At 38.3% G+C, this 20,477-nt stretch overlaps 1 long non-coding RNA gene and 1 pseudogene across 5 annotated transcripts; one reads left to right on the top strand and one right to left on the bottom strand.

Annotated features, from left to right (window-relative positions):
- Window positions 1-8,398: 8,398 nt before the first annotated feature.
- Window positions 8,399-11,552, bottom strand: LOC146560361 (uncharacterized). Of its 4 annotated transcripts, XR_014888242.1 has the most exons (6): window positions 10,205-10,680; window positions 10,013-10,059; window positions 9,656-9,700; window positions 9,217-9,285; window positions 8,936-9,010; window positions 8,399-8,540 (listed from the first exon to the last, which is right to left on the bottom strand). It is a non-coding gene; the product is annotated as an uncharacterized LOC146560361 (long non-coding RNA). The 4 variants fall into 4 exon arrangements; XR_014888241.1 differs by having other exon boundaries at window positions 8,936-9,285; XR_014888243.1 differs by lacking the exon at window positions 8,399-8,540 and adding an exon at window positions 10,721-11,552 and having other exon boundaries at window positions 8,566-9,285; window positions 10,205-10,244.
- Window positions 11,553-13,413: 1,861 nt separating this feature from the next.
- On the top strand, window positions 13,414-19,656 carry LOC146560362 (uncharacterized; annotated as a pseudogene). Its single transcript, XR_014888238.1, has 8 exons — window positions 13,414-13,423; window positions 17,188-17,366; window positions 17,608-17,742; window positions 17,852-17,920; window positions 18,014-18,108; window positions 18,524-18,650; window positions 18,806-18,923; window positions 19,274-19,656. The product of XR_014888238.1 is annotated as an uncharacterized LOC146560362 (transcript).
- Window positions 19,657-20,477: the final 821 nt, after the last annotated feature.

Here is a 20,477-nt window from a genome sequence, read left to right on the forward strand (position 1 = left end):
CCTCGTCCAACCACCGACCAAAGATTCTGGGTCAGATTACGATACGGGAATTTTCCTGCCCATGAATCCAAAGTTTCAAGATTTCTGCAAACTTCAGATCATGTTTGTCTTGTGACATGGAGCTCCATCATGCTGGAAGGTGCACAGATTGTCAGCAGATTGTTCCTGGATAGTTGCAGGAAGTCGGTCTCTGAGGATTCTTTCAGTATATTTCAAATTGATTTGTTTGCCGGTAAAATTACCTCTGGTTACTCTTCACTGCATAAGAGAATTTTTTTTTTTTTAAAGGCAAAGTGTTTGAAACAAAACTGCCGCTGACTCACTTATGGAGCCTCGAGTGGACCCTGGAGGAACTGCAGCTTTTGGAGGACTTGGCTAATGATGTCACAATGGCTGCATCCATCTTTTATATTCAATTCAGTTTTATTTATACCGCGCCAAATCACAACAACAGTCACCTCAAGGTGGTTTATATTGAAAGGTCGACCCTACAATAATACATAAATAGATAAACCCAACAATCATATGACCCCCTATGAGCAGCACTTTGGCGACAGTGGGAAGGAAAAACTCCCTTTTAACAGGAAGAAACCCTGGAGGCTTCTTCCTGTTTCCAGATATCCAGTCTGTGCTTCAGCCCCGGGAAAATGTCTCCTATTCAAACTTTGCACCATCTTTTTATCTGTCTGTTCGGCCACCTGCAGTGTCTTCTCTCTCAGCCACACACACTCTTTACACAGCCCTGTGTGTGTGTGTGTGTGTGTGTGTGTGTGTGTGTGTGTGTGTGTGTGTGTTTCAGTCTAAGTGTTGACGCTGACTTGTCTGGATGGACTAAATGCTCCATGAATCGCCCGGATCAGCTGCAGGAAAACTCTCCCTGTGTGCTGCCCGCTCCCATCAGCCTGCAGCGCTCGCTCGCTTTCACAGAAATCAGCTCCACTTTCATCTTTTTCTCAGTGAGGTTTGAGGCTGGACTTTTATTTTGGAGGGCTGCTGATCCCGAGTCATATTCAGTGTTTTGTGTTTGCTTACATAATGCAGCTGCTCTCATAAAGTGGACCTACAGCAAATCCCGAGCAGATAAGACGGGTCTGACAGCGAGCATTGTCTCATTTTAAATCCAGCGAGCAGCAGCTGTTACAGATGAAAAGTGCGTCACATAAATAAAATCCATGTAATGCAGGCTTTGAGCTTTACACTGGAGTATGTGCGCAGCGTTCGCGCAGCAGTGTGTGATTACGGGGCCGTTAAATTTAGATGAAAAGTAAAAACCAAACATCTGTTCCTGCTGAACTGTGGACGCAGGAGTCGCTCAGTCGTCTGCGGCGATGACCGTTTGTCTCTGTGAAAAGTGTGTTTTTGTATCAGCTGTGATGTTGGGGAGAAACTTTGTTTTCCACTTCAGTCTGTAAAATTATTTTGCCGTTTGCTTTTTAAAAAAATCAGAAGTTGTTAATAAAAAGTAAGTTATGAGCTTTGCCCCTAAATTCTGATTTTACTCACATATTTCAATTCTTATGTGTTTGATATTTGCATCTTATGACATTTATTGTTTATTGGCTTTATTGGTTGTTCTGATTGGTTGTCTAATGACTTTTACACAGAATAGACTACCCGTCTACCCCCCTCCCTCGAGGGGGATAACCGGGTAGTCCTCCATGGAGGATGCCACCACCACCACCATCTGCTCCTGGATCTTCCAAACAAACCGGCCTCAATCAGCCCGACTCGGCCCGCACCTCCCAGACCCCTGCAGAGCTGCGTTCTCTGCCCCCTCTGAGATGAGACGGCGTACAGGGTGGAGGTAGAGAACTTGTCCCGCTGCTGCAAAGAGAATAACCTGAAGCTGACGTCTCATAATGGGTGTCAGCAGGCTCAGACAGGTCCACTCAACTCTCACTGTAAATGGAGAACAGGTGGAATATGACCTCACCTGGTGTAGGGCTGGGCCATATCATACCGTTCACGGTATAATGTTGGGCAACGATAAGAAAATGAAATATGGCGATAGAATTTGGGTAAAACGCGCATGCGCTGTGCCTTTGTTTTCATACGCACATGGCGGAGAAAGTGGATCGTTGAATGAAACCATGAACCTTTGATTTTTCTGAAAGTCGGCAGAGCCCCTTATAATCCCGTGTGCCTTATGTATGAACTCTGGTTGTGTTTACTGACCTCGAAACGATTTTATGTGCACGGCGCTCGAAAATCTGTCAGATGTTTCAGTACGACTTTGCTGAGCTACGAAGCCGCACCGCTTGATGGATTGTCGGAGCGTTACGGCATCGTAGGCAGGAGCCTCGCGGAGTGATACGTACTGTGCTTCAACATAATGTTACCGCAGGGGTCGGCAACCTTTCTGATGACGAGTGCATCTAAAATTTGCTCAGCAGTCAGTGTGCCATATGATTGCTTTAGCAATAAATTTAATAATGCTCTATATTAACAGTTACACATTATATAGAACAACTTTATAGAATTATATTTGTTCGCAGATGTTTGCAGCTGTCAGCGAATAGTTATCAGCTATTTTGAAACAACAAAAAAGACTTTATCCATAACAGCAAATGAACTGTACAACAGAAAATGCAAATGCTATTTATGGCCTCCTCACAACAATGATAAGAAAAATAAAATGAGCCAATATGGCATGTTTGTTAATACAGAGACACACATGTTACTGTGATCTCTGGTCTCCCACTCAGAGACACAGGTCTCAGAGTGTCCAGCATTCAGAGGCTGCCTGAGGACTCATGTGAGAGAAAATCTTCTCACACAGACATGTAGAGCCAAATACTGTCAATAAGGCCTCTGCAATGTTCTGAAGACAGTTAAACTTGTCAGGTAGTGACGTCCAGCAGGTGAGCATGCAGCTCCATGAACACGCACAGCTGTGGATTCCAGCTGCGTCTGTAGTTCTGCAAACTTTGACCCCACAGAGTCGAGCTTTTCAGTTCATCAGCTGCATTTCGATGTCACATTAACTGGCATTAACTCAGCCAGTTAATGTGAGACAAACCAGCTGCTCATTGAAGCTTTCTGGTTTGATCAGAAAAGAAAACATTGGTCCAAACACCTGAAAACACATTGTGAATTCTGTCTCAGTCTACGGATGTATCCGTGTGTTTCCGTGGTGCTGATGCTGCGCTGAGCGGACAGATGCTGAAGCATTTGAAGTGTTGGAATGTGGAAATTTCATCGCTCAAAGTTATTTTTAGCCAATTACAAGTTGAATCTGGTAGTTGGGGTTGTTAGCTAAGATATCGTCATTAAGAAGCGGCACAACTAATGTGTCTATGCGAGCTGATTTGTGATGTGCATCGCTGGCCCAGCCATTTATTTTTTAATGCACCTCTCAGATTGATTCACTGCGTGTCGTGCCCAGGGCTGGACTGGGACAAAAAAATGGGCATTTTGACTAGAGACCGGCCCACCAGGCATTAAAGCCATAAAGCCTTTGAATGAAAGCAAACGCTGTTGTGACAGTGATGTACAGTCTTGTTGGTATATGTATGATTTCTATACATTTTACATCAGATAAAAACTTTGGTTGTAAGATTCAGATAATTATTTAATAAAAGCGAGACATTTTAAATGAGAATAAGAAAGAAAAGTATTTCTTTGTGCCCCCCTCTCCCTGTTAATGCCCTACCTGGCAACACTTTACTAGATCCGCCCCTGCACAGTTACCAGCTGTCAGCTACCTAAAAAAGGATCCTGGTGTTATTTGTCTCTCAGAAACAGTTCATAACTTCCCTTCAACTCATCCATGTCACCTAAAAGGTAAACCTGTTTCTCCATCACAGCTCTGATGATTCAGTAAGGACATCTCCTGGTTTCATCTTCATGTTTCCCTCTCACCAGATATCCAAACCATATCATGACCAATGTTGCCTCTAATGTTTCACGTGTCTGAGCAAACACACAAACTCCCTGAGCGTCCCCTGGACCACTGTGAGCAACAGCAGACGTGTGCACTGTGGTCACGCCAGCATCCAAGTTACATGTTTATTAAAATAATCAAATTACAGCATTTACATTTATGTTAGACGACTTTTAATTAACTGCTTTACAATGACAATTTAAACAAATCTAGTTCCTGACCTGTAGCATGTTAACACTACTGGAAGGAAAAATAACTTGAACTCCAATTTTGAAAACACAACTTTCTTTCTTTTTTTTAAAAATAAAGCTCTGACTTGTATGAGTCTGTGGTCTGGGAGAGAGTCTGTAACTCTGTCTGCAAAATACAGTAAATAATGACCAATGTTGGGCAATTAATTATATAGTTACTTCTTCAAAAAAGTTACTGAGTCATGCAAACAACAAAGTGTTTTGCAGCTTTTACCTAAAAATGCAGCCAAGGTGTTTTTAAACAAACATTTCAAACTATTTACAGAACAATCAGCTGTTCTACATCAACTCTGATGCCACACAAATTATTTGTGCAGCTCCAAAAATAATTCCTGTCCACTATGAGATGAAGGAGAACAACAGCCTGATACCTGCAGGCCTGACAGCAGCAGATGTGTCACTGCTGTAACACCTGTAACACTCAGCAGGCGCCTCATTGTTCTGACACACAACAACACTACTGACTACACTACACACTGACTACACACTAACTACACACTAACTACACACTGACTACACACTGACTACACACTGACTACACACTAACTACACACTGACTACACACTAACTACACGCTAACTACACGCTAACTACACACTGACTACACACTAACTACACACTGACTACACGCTAACTACACACTAACTACACACTAACTACACACTGACTACACACTAACTACACACTGACTACACGCTAACTACACGCTAACTACACACTGACTACACACTGACTACACGCTAACTACACGCTAACTACACACTGACTACACGCTAACTACACGCTGACTACACGCTAACTACACGCTAACTACACACTAACTACACACTGACTACACGCTAACTACACGCTAACTACACGCTAACTACACACTGACTACACGCTAACTACACGCTGACTACACGCTAACTACACGCTAACTACACACTAACTACACACTGACTACACACTGACTACACGCTAACTACACGCTAACTACACACTGACTACACACTGACTACACGCTAACTACACACTAACTACACACTGACTACACGCTAACTACACGCTGACTACACGCTAACTACACGCTGACTACACACTAACTACACGCTAACTACACGCTTACTACACACTGACTACACACTAACTACACACTAACTACACGCTAACTACACGCCGACTACACACTAACTACACGCTGACTACACGCTAACTACACGCTAACTACACGCTAACTACAACTGACTACACACTAACTACACGCTAACTACACGCTAACTACACACTGACTACACGCCGACTACACGCTAACTACACACTAACTACACGCTGACTACACGCTGACTACACGCTGACTACACGCTAACTACACACTGACTACACGCTAACTACACACTAACTACACACTGACTACACGCTAACTACACACTGACTACACGCCGACTACACGCTAACTACACACTAACTACACGCTGACTACACGCTGACTACACGCTAACTACACACTGACTACACGCTGACTACACGCTAACTACACACTAACTACACACTGACTACACACTGACTACACGCTAACTACACACTGACTACACGCTGACTACACGCTAACTACACACTAACTACACGCTAACTACACACTAACTACACGCTGACTACACGCTGACTACACGCTAACTACACACTGACTACACGCTGACTACACGCTAACTACACACTAACTACACACTGACTACACACTGACTACACACTGACTACACACTAACTACACACTGACTACACGCTAACTACACACTAACTACACACTAACTACACACTGACTACACACTAACTACACACTGACTACACGCTAACTACACGCTAACTACACACTGACTACACACTGACTACACGCTAACTACACGCTAACTACACACTGACTACACGCTAACTACACGCTGACTACACGCTAACTACACGCTAACTACACACTAACTACACACTGACTACACGCTAACTACACGCTAACTACACGCTAACTACACACTGACTACACGCTAACTACACGCTGACTACACGCTAACTACACGCTAACTACACACTAACTACACACTGACTACACACTGACTACACGCTAACTACACGCTAACTACACACTGACTACACACTGACTACACGCTAACTACACACTAACTACACACTGACTACACGCTAACTACACGCTGACTACACGCTAACTACACGCTGACTACACACTAACTACACGCTAACTACACGCTTACTACACACTGACTACACACTAACTACACACTAACTACACGCTAACTACACGCCGACTACACACTAACTACACGCTGACTACACGCTAACTACACGCTAACTACACGCTAACTACAACTGACTACACACTAACTACACGCTAACTACACGCTAACTACACACTGACTACACGCCGACTACACGCTAACTACACACTAACTACACGCTGACTACACGCTGACTACACGCTAACTACACACTGACTACACGCTAACTACACACTAACTACACACTGACTACACGCTAACTACACACTGACTACACGCCGACTACACGCTAACTACACACTAACTACACGCTGACTACACGCTGACTACACGCTAACTACACACTGACTACACGCTGACTACACGCTAACTACACACTAACTACACACTGACTACACACTGACTACACGCTAACTACACACTAACTACACAAGATTTGTGCTAAACGTCTCAAATCTCTCACATCTCAAAACACGCCGTCACTCCTAAAACTTCCCCCTCCCTAAACAACTAAATACCATGTTGCCTTATCATTTTTTGATTGGTCCACGTGGTACATTTTTCCACCAATAGGAAAGGCTGGGCGGGGGGTTGGTTTCCAAATATAAACAACGACAGTATTCAGGAAGAAAAACAAACATTGCAGATATTTTATCATAACTCTGGTTTTACGTGGCCGATCAACACAATTTAAAAACTGGTATAAAGTCCACACTTTGTCCGTCAGTTGTTCCGTCTGTCCTGCTCACATCTCCAATGGTTGTACAGGTTGTCATTAACGTGGCTTCACTCCACATCAGCCGCTTTGCTAAAACACCGGTGTCGCACATAAGGACGCTGTCACAGCCTGTCAACGACGTCGATTAGCTGCGTCTGTGGGATAAGATGGCATCTTTCTAATCCCATACAGGAGCAGCCAGTCACTCACTGACTAACACTGCAAAACACGATTGTTAAAGTTTTAATGTTAATTTCAATTCAGGTCAGCTTTTGTTTGTGCGCAACGCAGATTCTCTGTGCGCAGAGACGTGCCAGCAGTGCGCTATTGCCCGCAGTTTTTACAGCTGTGGCTCCAGCAAACATCAGCTGATACTAGAAATTAATATTAAATAAATTCTAACAACAGCTGATCAAGCTAAAACGTGCTGCTGTTGTTTAGCGCGACATCCGCTGGTTTCCTCTTTCTGGCGCAAAGTGGGCGATCAACAAACAAGAGAGAAAAGCCGATCAGCTGATCCCATACGGTAAAAAAATATATTTTAAAATACATTTTGAAATATATTTCAAAATATACAAAAAATGGCCAAAAAATATATGTGCTAAAATACATTTTAAAATATATTTATATATTTAAAATGTATTTTAGCACATATATTTTTTGGCCATTTTTTGTATATTTTGAAATATATTTCAAAATGTATTTTAAAATACATTTTGAAATATGTTTATGTATTTTGAAATGTATTTTAGCACATATATTTTTTGGCCATTTTTTGTATATTTTGAAATATATTAATAAAATATATTTCAAAATACAATTTAAATTTATTTAAAATCATTCAAAAAAATATAAATTTAACCCTTCATATATTTCTAAGAAAACACATTCACATGTAACATCTGAAAGAAATCTTTATTTGATGTTTAAAACATACATATAGCATATCAATCAAGCAAGGAATATTCATTTTATAAGTTTATTCTCATTACATACTTAAACATTCTAAAAGAAACACACACACATATACATATATGTGTATATATATATATATATATATATATATATATATATATATACACATACACACACACACACATATGTGTGTGTATGTGTATATATATATATATATATATATATATATATACATACACATACACACACACACACACACACATACACATATGTGTGTGTATGTGTATATATATATATATATATATATATATATATATATATATACACACATACACACACACACACATACACATATGTGTGTGTATGTGTATATGTGTGTGTGATTGTATGAACATAAGTCAGCATACTTAAAATGTAATTTCTTTTTCTTTTCCAGCAGTCTCAGTTCCCCCAGCTTTCACGGCAATCCTCAAAGCCCTTCTGGACACGCTGGGAAACCCCTTCCGCCACTGTAACAAACAAAAGTCACAGTTCTATTACTTTTATCAGAGTTAAAATAAAAATGTGATTTATGTTAGCTGGCTTCATTTAGCAAACAGATATTTCTGTTTATATAGATACAGATATTAATACAGATATATTTTACGCATAATTTTACCTCTTTTTTTTCCTAGATGGGAAGTCTATCCAGTTCACATTACAGTAATGCTAACACCCCTTTTGGTCGTCTCTCCTTACCTTCCAGCATTCATAAATCTGTTGACCTTCTTTGTCTGAGACCAACCACTACAATGCATCATCACCTATTTGTATTGGTAACTTACTTTACAACCTATTTTAATGGTTGCAAAGTAAGTTACTTGTGCTGTATGCAATTTTAGATACACAGAAAGTCTTCACTTACTATATATGGCTGTCATAGTGTCCTTATCAAGGGCAGTTCTTCACTCTGCGCCGATGTCCGTTTTGCTCTGTCCTCCTATAAAAAGCATGAACATTTGAGTGTTTGACTAGTTTTAGATTTCCAAAAATTTGATATTTGTACAACTAAACATTTGAACTACAATATATGCTATTGAGCGATACTTTTATGGGTAATTTTTGGTAAAGAAACTGGTGACAGAGTTGTAGGCTTTTTAAAGTACTATTAGCTAACCATTTGAACTGACTTTCAAAGCTGATTACCTTTTAAATTGCTGTGGATCAAAACCTCCAGTGGGAAGGCGGCCATTAGAAGAACACGCACCATTGAACCTGAAAATAACAAAAACAAACAAAAAACAGAACAATATATAAGAGTCCGGTAGGGTAATAAATCTCTTCTGAAGCAATATAGTTCATTTTGGGTGAAAAACAAAACATTCCTCTAAAATATATATACTGACATCAGCAATCAACATCATGATTGTAATTATTTCCTTTTTAGTACATCTACTGCTGTTTGCATGTGTCAAGCACTACGACTGTATCTATGCATATGCAATGTCTAAGCAGTAGTATTGGTCTGAATGACAACAAACCTAACTAGTGTTTTGGAAAATCTGTTAGAAAACAGTTATTTCAATAATTATGATTAGCATGTGACACAGACACCGCATAAAAAACTACAACAACAAATACTTACTTTAGGAGGATGGGGGAGGGCAGCATGAGGTTGAGACTTTGACATCTGTAAAAAACAAATTCATGTATTACAAACAAGTCACTTAAAAATACATTAATGTGGCAGACTGTTCCCTGCTCAGATGCAGTGTATGAGTACAATCAGGGCTGTCACAACAATGGGGTGGGGCCAAGTGGCTGCAACCCTAGGTACAATGTGCAGATATATATAATTACATATAATATATGTGAATAAAGCAAGAATCTGTTTAGGTTAGTCACTGTGCTGACTGATGCTTGCTAGGTTTATATGATTGCAAACTGCACAAAAACAACAACAGCAACAACATTAATGACAATGACAAACAAAATTACTTACATTTATGTAAATCTCACATTAGGAAGATCTGCATTCGATTTCATGGGCTGAAATAAATAGGCAGAAACATTACTGTTAAAAAAATAAAAAACAAAAACTCTAAAAAGCCTAAAAATGACTTAAAAAGCAAGGAAATGTGGAACATTGTAATTAGCGAACATTAATAAAGCATAACTGTTCTTTGTTTCTAACCTTGGTAAGTACTCTGTAGCCAGAAGGAGAGGTAGGATTTCTGTGAAAGCCAAATTAAATGTGAATAGGCTTTGATAGTTATTGAGAAGGCAGAATAATAAGAAAAGGCAAAAGTACGTCACAATATAATTAATTAAGTTACATATTTTGATTACCAAATTATGGAAGCGTGGAGCTGCCACCCAGGCAAAAGAAAAATAGAGCTGTATCACGTTATGACGTGAAATGTTTATTGTTCTAACATTATGCTTTTCATGTTTGTATAATATAATATCACGTTATTATAATATACATAATTGTCACGTTCGCACAATATTGTACGGACGTGATAATTATGTACATTTTTCGTACAATGTTGTTCAAACATGTTGTTCAAACATGATAGTATATTGTTAGAACGATAAACTTTTCACGTTATAACGTGATATACTTATATTTCTCTTTTGCCTGGGTGGCAGCTCTACGCTTCCGTTCCAAATACACGAGAATAAAGTAATATTATATGGGAAAAGGCACCTGCTAGCTTGATGATGGAGGCTTCTTAGACTGGCCACCCGCCTTGGCTTCTTGTCGCCACTCCATGAAATAAAGGTCCGTTTCCTCCATGCCGGCTAATTATTCATCCTCATTAAAATCTCGTATATGTTCAGTTGGCAGAATTGAGAATTTTACATCTTCCAACCACTTAATTAACGCGAACATAATCGGCTTGTTTCTTCCCGTCTCCTGTATCCGGCCGTTCCTCTCGCTGTCAAATTTCGCGCCTCAGAGACGTCGTTATTTTTCAAAAAAAAAAAAAAAGAAGAAAGAAAGAAACAGCAACAACTACTAAAGAGAGTTTTTGCACGTTCATTGCACATTTGTGGGAATGTTTAAATATTTAATTTTTATTAATTACTTTTCATTATATCTTTATTTTTTAAACCACCGTGCCAATGCGCATGCGCATACACTCCTGCACGCAAAGGGCTTTGGAGTTGACGTAATGTCGCAGTGCATTGTGGGAGCGCAGCACCATCTTGGCAGGTCACGAATCAAAACAAGATTGCTACGAACCATTCTGAAACGTAGCTCAAAAGAAAATGACGGTATAGAGACAGATTCTGTCCAGATGCAAAGAGACGGTACTTGATTGTTGAAATGTGGACCCGTATGAAATATAGCCGTGGAGTAGAAACCCTGAAGACCAAACCGCTATTGACTTAGCATGATCTACTCTCATACCTTGTCTGTGGAGTCAGAGCATACACGGCGCACCAATTTCGCAATTATAAATCTCTGGAGGCGCACATCCAATTCACCAAGGACTGGGTACAAGATTTGGCTATTTTTAAGCCTCCACGTTGTGAGTACGGCGTCATTCAAGCAAAGGTAAGTCAGCTTGAGTACTGCGAGTAAATGCGTTTGATTCCCCCCAACATTCAAATTAGTGCTAGCAAAAATTCATTCGTGAGGGGGAAATTACAGTGAGAACATGTAGAGGCTCTGTTAGAGGGATAACATAGTGAGTTCAGTGCATTGATGTGACATTGTCCTGAAGGATTTAGTTATTCTTTATGGTTAAAGAAATTGCCCTAATTAATTCATATTTATTATAAATAATCCTAATTACACATCTTGCACACAAGAATTTCACTCACATGTGCTGTACCAATGTACCTGCACATGTGATGTGACAATAAAAAGTGATTTGATTTGTGATTTGATTTGATTTGCTTCCTTGTTTGTGTCCTGTGTCACTAAAAATACATTCATTACATACTTTAGGTTCATTTTTTGCTGATAGGTTTCTAAAAAGAAACATGCAGATTTAGAATATAACATGCAGCGTTCTATAGATGGATACATAAAAACACTTTATTTGTTACATTTATGATAAATGGATTTGAAAGTAAATAAAACACATTTGTGTCGGACTTGGCTTATTAAAGTTCTTGTCTTTAAATGAACTTTGTCTGTGTGTGTTTTAGGTCCTGCACTCTTAAAGACTGAATTGCAGCATTGCAGCCACAGGTCATTGTGAGCATCACAGGGAAGGTTGAAGCCGCCCACTGCAGCTGTATGACTAGAGTCGTGGAGACTTGCAGCCATGTCACTGCTCTTCTGTTTAATGTAGAAGCAACAGTGCGGATCTGAGGCACAAGGACTGTTACAGATGAACCTGCATACTGGGTTTTGCTGGGTAATATGACCAAGATACAGCCAGAGGTTGGCCATAAGATAGACTTCTCCTCTTCAGCTGCCCAAAAAAAAGGTTCTTGATCAAAACATAAACAGACCATTCGTTGTGACAGGTAAAAGAAGCCATCCTCAAAAAAGAAAAGTTCCACCTGCTACTGTGGAGGAGTTGGATCAACTGATGGGACAATATTTTTCCAAGCATAGTTCTGTTCTGAATAACCCATAATGTTTTAATTTAGGGGGCCATGTAAATACTTTGCATTTACTGAATATGTACTTACTAAATACCACTGTTCAAAAGTTGAATAAAGAAACAAAGAAATGTTTGCCTATTTTTAATTAAAAGCACTTTGTCAAACATCACATCAGTTACAATGTAGAAAAAATGTTATGTATAGTTTACAAATGACAAAATGTTCACATAAAATCATGACAGCATTTGTATAATATCACCCACTACTAGCATTCTGTAATTTACTGTCTCTTTTGAAAACTTATCACTACATAAACAGCACAAGACTTAAAAGTATTTAACAAGAGCATTTTTCCCTGGTTTTACTACCACACTGGGGCACATGTTCACCAAAACGCAGCAAACCTTTGCCATCTTATCCAGGAAGGTCACCTTTTTACCCTCACATGGAAGAAGTAATCTGATTGGCATGGTGGTATGTAGCATGTAGTTTGAAGCAGGGATTTCGTAGTGCCCCATGTGTAGTGTTGGAACCCAGTCAGGATTTGTTTCATTCATTTCATAGGCTGGTTTGTTGCAATAATGCCAAATAATTAGCAACTCTATAAATAGAAGGTAGTTCTGCATGTTTGTTCTAAGTTTGTGCTATTGAAAATAAAATTAACAGGCTATAAATAATAATATGAACTTATTTAGAACTTACCTGAATGAAAATACTGGAGCACACCAACAGATATCTGTGGCTGGTAGAGAACTGAATATCAGCTCGTCTCGCAGCTGCTATCCAGGCTAGACGCCTTCTTTTGGTAACATCCAACACATAAGCTCCCTCATGATGTTTCCAGGTGAGGAAACAATGAAAAGAGAGCCTGTTTTCAAGCTTATTCCTTTGTCGGTAGTGCAATCTAACATTACAACCGACCACACAGCAAGCATTTGTTTGGCCTGCTAATATGGCGCCTTGACCAAAAATCGTGGCTACGCCCCATCCCGTAAGATCACGCTCCAGAGCCCTATTAACGTACGGATCTAGAAAGAAGACGCTGCATTTTTAACTCTGAGGGAGATGGAGAATGAGCCTATTTCCAAAACAGTGGAGTGTGTTCCTTTAAGTACTAAATTGTATATATTGTCAAAAACTAAAGTGTACATAGCAGTTGTTGTATCTTGTTTACTGTATCACTGACAGATAATTTCAAAGTCAATGAACGCTACATTATAGTGAGATATTGTGTAATGTGAAATACTGTAAGCAAGTGAATAAACAACCTAATTCGTGATAGACCTTTGACTCTGTTTTGTTTGAATCCAACTGTTTTTTGCAGATGTGCATAAAACATGTTACTTTTAGTATTGTTATCATTATCATCATTATTGCACTAAATATATTTTAAATAAAGGATACTTTGATATACATTCTACTGTAAGGTTGGAAATGTATTTTCTTCACCCTAAAATATGTTTTGAAATGTATTTTGGTTTGAAAGAAATACATTTTCAATTTCAAAAATATATTTTTTTGGAGCATCACAAATACAAAATATATTTACCATATATTTGAAATATATTTTGGCCAGGAAAAATGTATTTTTTTACCGTATGGGATCATTGATCAGTTTCATGATTGAAGTAGCAACAGGAGAACTGCGGTCAAGTGAGCCCTCACTTACGAAGTCACAGTCAAGCTAGCCGCCCCGCCAGCCGCACCGAAAATGTGGTTGCACTACTCTTACGCATATTACGGTATCGGTGCCGACTGGCTTAGAAACGCAGTGTTTTCTGTCCTGACACTATTTTACTTCACAATCCACTCCCAGTTTTGGTTTATCTCCACTTTCCCCCCTGTGATCCACAGCCCAAATTACTGTATGATTCAGAGAAAATTAACAATAAAATTTACCCAATTTACTCTACTGTACTCTTAATATTCTCATCTTTGAGCTCAGATTACAGGAAAACTGTAAGAGGTGACGCAGATATTTTACTGGATTATGACTCTGGGCCATCTCCACTCTTCACCCTGTGATCCACAGCCAAAATTACTGTACGGTTTCTGAGATTGCTGTGTTGACAGAGTATGATAAAGGCTAAGAAAATATACTGCCTAAAATAATATCAAAGTTATACAACAAATTACAAAATTGCCACATCTGCTGTTATTGCCATGTGTTAGAGCATTATTTAGTCATAGAAAATACATATCATTGTAATATCATCAGTAAAAGAAATACTCCCACTATGTAAGACATGTTTTTAAATTCAGTTAATAAATATTGTTATAAATGTAAATTGTTATAAATATAAATATTGTAATAAATGTAGGACCCTCCAGGGGTTAAAGACATAATGCAAAGCATGTTTGTTTCTTATTGCTTACAAATGTGTTTGCCTTTAACATAATTTACATTTCATTTATACATTTTCACAGACGAAACAATAAAAGAGGTTTCCTGAACTGTTCTTCATGGCCCAAATTTTGAATCCTTTTGAGGGTGATGCATTATCCAAGAAAGTGGGAAATTTGTTCATTGATCTCTGACCCTCGCTGACTATGACGCCTCCTAATTCTGCTTCCAGCCTTGTTGATTAATTTGTTCTTCCTTTTGGCATCCCTGTCACTGATGCTGTCACCAGTTGTACACAGCATCTCTGTTTGTCCACCAGTCTAATCTGTAATTCAGGTGAACTCAGAATTACATGTATTTTTGTAATGTTTCAAAAAATATACACTATATGTTGATGGGCATTGTCACACTTTTCTTTCCGTTATAAGTAAGAATCTCTATGGTTTTAATGACAATTCATATACAGACTGTGGAGGACATTTAATTCAACATTCAAAAAAGTTGCTCATCAGCAGACTGTAGTACAATTTCAGCCCACCGTTAATAAACCCATCCAATGCAGGGTTATCAGAGAAATTATGCAAATGTTATGTTTTCATGTACTGGTAATCTATTTATCATTTATCATGATTCCTGCTCTGATGATTACTTTCTTCTACTTCTGTCATTTTAATAGATAAAGGATGTTGAACATTAAGCTCCAAACAGGATGAGTGAGGAAGACCACAGAGGAGAATCATGGATGTAGTAAAATAATACATGCAGTTGTTTTTTTTTTCATGGTGGAGGAGCAACTTCTGATACTATCTTAAAGAAAAAACACATCAAATTGAAGAGTAAAAATAATGACAACAATATGTCTACATTTTTTTTATTAATTCCTTAAAGTAAATGCAGTCTTGTCATGGTCAGAGTTGCCCACTCATATTTAACTAATTCAAATACAATTACTGCATATCAATGCTTATGTTCTAATAAAAGGCATTGTTTAATACTTCTTCCATGACAACCCAAATAAATCAATGAGAGGGAAACGGGAAGATTAGTAATAAGGCAAGGTTTACTGTTCATTTACCATGCCCTGATAACAGTAAGCTTAACAAAAGAAAAATGTTGGGGACGAGAACCGGGCGGCTGAGCCAGATCAAAGACATTACTAAAACAAAAAGACGCCAACAGCTTCCCTAAAGTGGAAATAAAATAATATGCAAAACAAAAGGCCTGTGTACCTGCTTGACACATACAGTGGGGCAAAAAAGTATTTAGTCAGCCACCGATTGTGCAAGTTCCCCCACCTAAAATGATGACAGAGGTCAGTAATTTGCACCAGAGGTACACTTCAACTGTGAGAGACAGAATGTGAAAAAAAAATCCATGAATCCACATGGTAGGATTTGTAAAGCATTTATTCGTAAATCGGGGTGGAAAATAAGTATTTGGTCACCTCAAACAAGGAAAATCTCTGGCTCTCACAGACCTGTAACGTCTTCTGTAAGAAGCTTTTCTGTCCCCTATTGACAATAAACTGGACTGGGCTAAAAACACCACAGCACTTTACAGGAAGGGCCAGAGTCGTCTCTATTTTTTGAGGCGACTGAGGTCCTTCAACATCTGCCAGAAAATGCTGAGGATTTTCTATGAGTCTGTGGTGGCCAGTGCGATCCTCTATGCTGTTGCATGCTGGGGGAGCAGGCTGAGGGTCGCAGATGCCAACAGACTTAATAAACTGATCCGTAAGGCCAGCAATGTTGTGGGGATGGAGCTGGACTCCCTCAAGGTGGTGTCGGAGAGGCGGATGCTGTCCAAGATAAAGACAATGTTGGATAACACCTCCCACCCACTCCATGACATGTTGGTCAGTCACAGGAGCTCGTTCAGTGAGAGACTGAGATTACCGAAAAGCACCACTGAACGACACAGGAAATCATTCCTGCCTGTGGCCATCTCCCTGTACAACGCATCCACTTAACACACTGTTTGCTGCTACAGCTACACATGTTTCTTTTCCAAATATTTATTTATAAGTGACTTATGTATGTATGTATGTATATATATGTATATATTGTACTATTCTTAGTTAGCGTATTGTCTGTCTTGTCTTAATGTTGGTTTAAAATGGAGCACTGTAACAAAAAATAATTTCCCCCAGGGATCAATAAAGTATTCTGATTCTGATTCTGATTCTGATTCTGATTGATGACTAAATACTTTTTTGAGTTAGATTTAAAACCGTTGTAATTGATTACAATGAATGTTCTCATAAGAAGAATTATTTGAATTTAGTTACTATTGTCTTGTTGAAACACAGGTCGCATATTTGTGGAAACAACAGGAAACGGAAGTTGTTGTTTCTGTGGTCCCATCTCAGATTAGAGGTAAAAACTTTGTCATACGTCACAGTGAGTTCCTGACCCTTAGACCACACAGCTGGCTTGTTGGAGAGGTATGTAAACTAGTTATTTAAAAAAAAAAAAAGTATTGCATAAGGTTAACGTTAAAGCTGGGGCAGGACATTAGTTTTTCCCTACACATTCAGTAAGTACTACTTTAGATCGACATTCCAGGCATATCCTCATGACTGAATACTGAGTATACGTAAGTAAAAAAAATCTTTATTAAACTTTGTATTCCAAAACTTTATCATGTTTACAAAGTAATAAAAGGTTATTTATTATACTCCTCAGGTCATTGAAAGTCTCTTGCACCACTGGGCCATTCGGCTAAATCAGGGGAATAATATCTACATTATGAACCACTACACGAGCGGTGTGATCCTCTATGGAGAGAGAGAACTAATCAGGAGACAAAGCTTGTCCAAGGTAAAAAAAATTTTTTATATATTCTAGAATTAATTTTTTAAAAGTTAATTAATGTCTCAAAATGGAAACGGTATTGTTGCAAATTTGTAATTAATTCCTAATATGTCAGGTGAACTTTGACAGCTACAGAGCCGTTTTATCCTTTGTGAACATTGGAAATATACACTGGAAGTTTCTGGTTAGTATGAGCAGCATTTCTGTGAAAACAGTTTGTTTCAATAACACATTATTGAAAATTTATGTACTTTTTAAATTTATATATCTATCGCAGTACATAAATGCAGATGACAGCTGTCTGTATTTGGTCGATCCTTCAAGAAACTCTTTGGAGCAGGAAGAGTCTGACCGTGCAGCCAAAAGATTCCGGTAATTATGCGTTATTACATGTATATAATAACATGAAGTATTAGAGAAGTGACAGGAGGACTTAGGAGGTCTTTTTCTAAAGGTGAACGTATGGTTGTAGATGAAAGTTTCATAAAATCTGTGGTTATCAGTTCTTTAAAGAATTTAAAAAAATAATTCAAAATTACTCACATATGTAATTTTAAATAATAAAAAAACCACTGACAGTGTTTAAGCAGTGATACATTTGAGACAGTTAACATTTGTAGATTTAAAAGAACATGTTAATAAGTTTGATACTTCATCTAACATAATGTAGAGCACAGGGCTTTCTGACACACCATTAAAAACAGTGATATGTACTATATGTGTCTTTTTCTGTGTGACTTTTATCTTTCATTATTATATAAATGTGATATATGTTATGTTCACAAAGTGAATACTTCAAAATGAGGAGGACATGCTACAACAAAACAGACTGGGTGAATGTGAGACTTCGAGGAGGAGTACTGACACATCCATTTCAACGGGATGGTTCTAGCTGAGGAGTAATGGTCATCATGGTATGGCACCACATTAACGCAATAATATTTTTCTGTGAAATTAGATAAGAAGATGGGGTGGGGGAAGTTAAAATAATCTTAAAAGGTTAAATTGTGTAAACAGGAAGTGTTTGCAGATGTTTTCAATTAATTGTTTTTGGGTTTTTTTATTTCAGATGGTCAAAGCAGTAATGGAAGCATTCCCAAATAAACCAGAAATGACATTTTTGACGACAAAAAAAGAGATGGCCCAGGCACGAAGGACATTTGCACAGACAATACTTGAGGCCTCCGGTGTGTAATATCTTCTTCAAATGGACATATTTATTTGTGTCAAACTGATGAACACTAACACACACACACACACATATATATATATATATATATATATATATATATATATATATATATATATATATATATATATTTTAGTATTTGACAGTGACAACAACTGTGCCATGTGTGCAACGGTGAAACCACCTAATCCAGGACCCTCCATCACTGACTGGGTGTAGTATTTTTTTAAATAGTTTTATGTTATCTACAACAAAGTATTTGACTCTGTGTCTTTAAGGATTGTAATTGATTAAAACATAGAATTATTTACGTAATGTGTTTATGAAAGTTCATGTTTTTGTTTACAGATCCAGTGTGATAACCGCTGGTTCCATTCTGAAGGCCTGGACATGACAAATGAACAGCTCAGCAGTGCTCAGAAGACAGAGTGGAAGTGTGTGCTTTGTGTAACCTAATTCCACATGCAGTGAAAGCTACTTGAATAATCTGCTTATAGTTGTTATTGGTGTTTTGAGGAACACATGTGTAAAACACAATGTGTATAACATTCTTGCTTTGTGCACGTACTTCAAGTATTTCCTTTTTGATTTTTTGGGTTGATTTGTGTGATGACAGATAATGAATAACAATATATCTAAACTGTGTAGTAGTAATATGAGAAATCAGTAATCTGAGAAATGTAATTTCTCACCCTGACCGGTTGAGGCAGATGGCCCCGCCCCTCCCTGAGCCTGGTTCTGCCGGAGGTTTCTTCCTGTTAAAAGGGAGTTTTTCCTTCCCACTGTTGCTCATAGGGGCTCATATGATGTATTATTGTAAGGTTTAACTTATTATGTAAGTGCCTTAAGGTGACTATTGTTGTGATTAAGCACTGAATAAATAATGTCTAAAACTGAAGTTGATACTTGAGGTGGTGTGTGAATGACATTTTGAAAAATTTAAATTGTGTGTGGAAAGAAATTTCTTGTAGTTAAGCAAATACTTCAATGAACTCATTTTGTTTGGTAATGGAATAGGATTTAATTTTATCAGAAATCCATACAGTAATTGTTGCTGTGGATCACGGGGTGCAGAGTGGGGGTCACCCAGAGTCATAATCCAGTGAAATATCTGTGTCACCTCTTACAGTTTTCCTGCAATCTGAGCTCAAAGATGAGAATATATAGAGTACAGTAGAGTAAATTGGGTAAATTCTGCTATCAATTTTCTCAAAAACTGTACAGTAATTTTTGCTGTGGATGACAGGGTGAAGAGTGGAGATGGCCTTGATTCAGAATCCAGTGAAATATCTGTGTCACCTCTTACAGTTTTCCTGTAATCTGAGCTCAAAGATGAGGATATTAAAAGTACAGTAGAGTAAATTGTGCAAAGTTTACTATCAATTTTCTCAAAAACCGTAAAGTAATTTTGGCTGTGGATCACAGGGTGAAGAGTGGGGGTCACCCAGAGTCAGAATCCAGTGAAATATCTGCGTCACCTCTTACAGTTTTCCTGTAATCTGAGCTCAAAGATGAGGACAATAAAAGTACAGTTGAGTAAATTGGGTAAATT

This window comes from Mchenga conophoros, linkage group LG14, assembly GCF_057382185.1.
Source record: "Mchenga conophoros isolate Kocher_MC1m ecotype Shallow Benthic linkage group LG14, M_conophoros_male_GT1.1, whole genome shotgun sequence".
Taxonomy (NCBI): Eukaryota; Metazoa; Chordata; class Actinopteri; order Cichliformes; family Cichlidae; genus Mchenga; species Mchenga conophoros.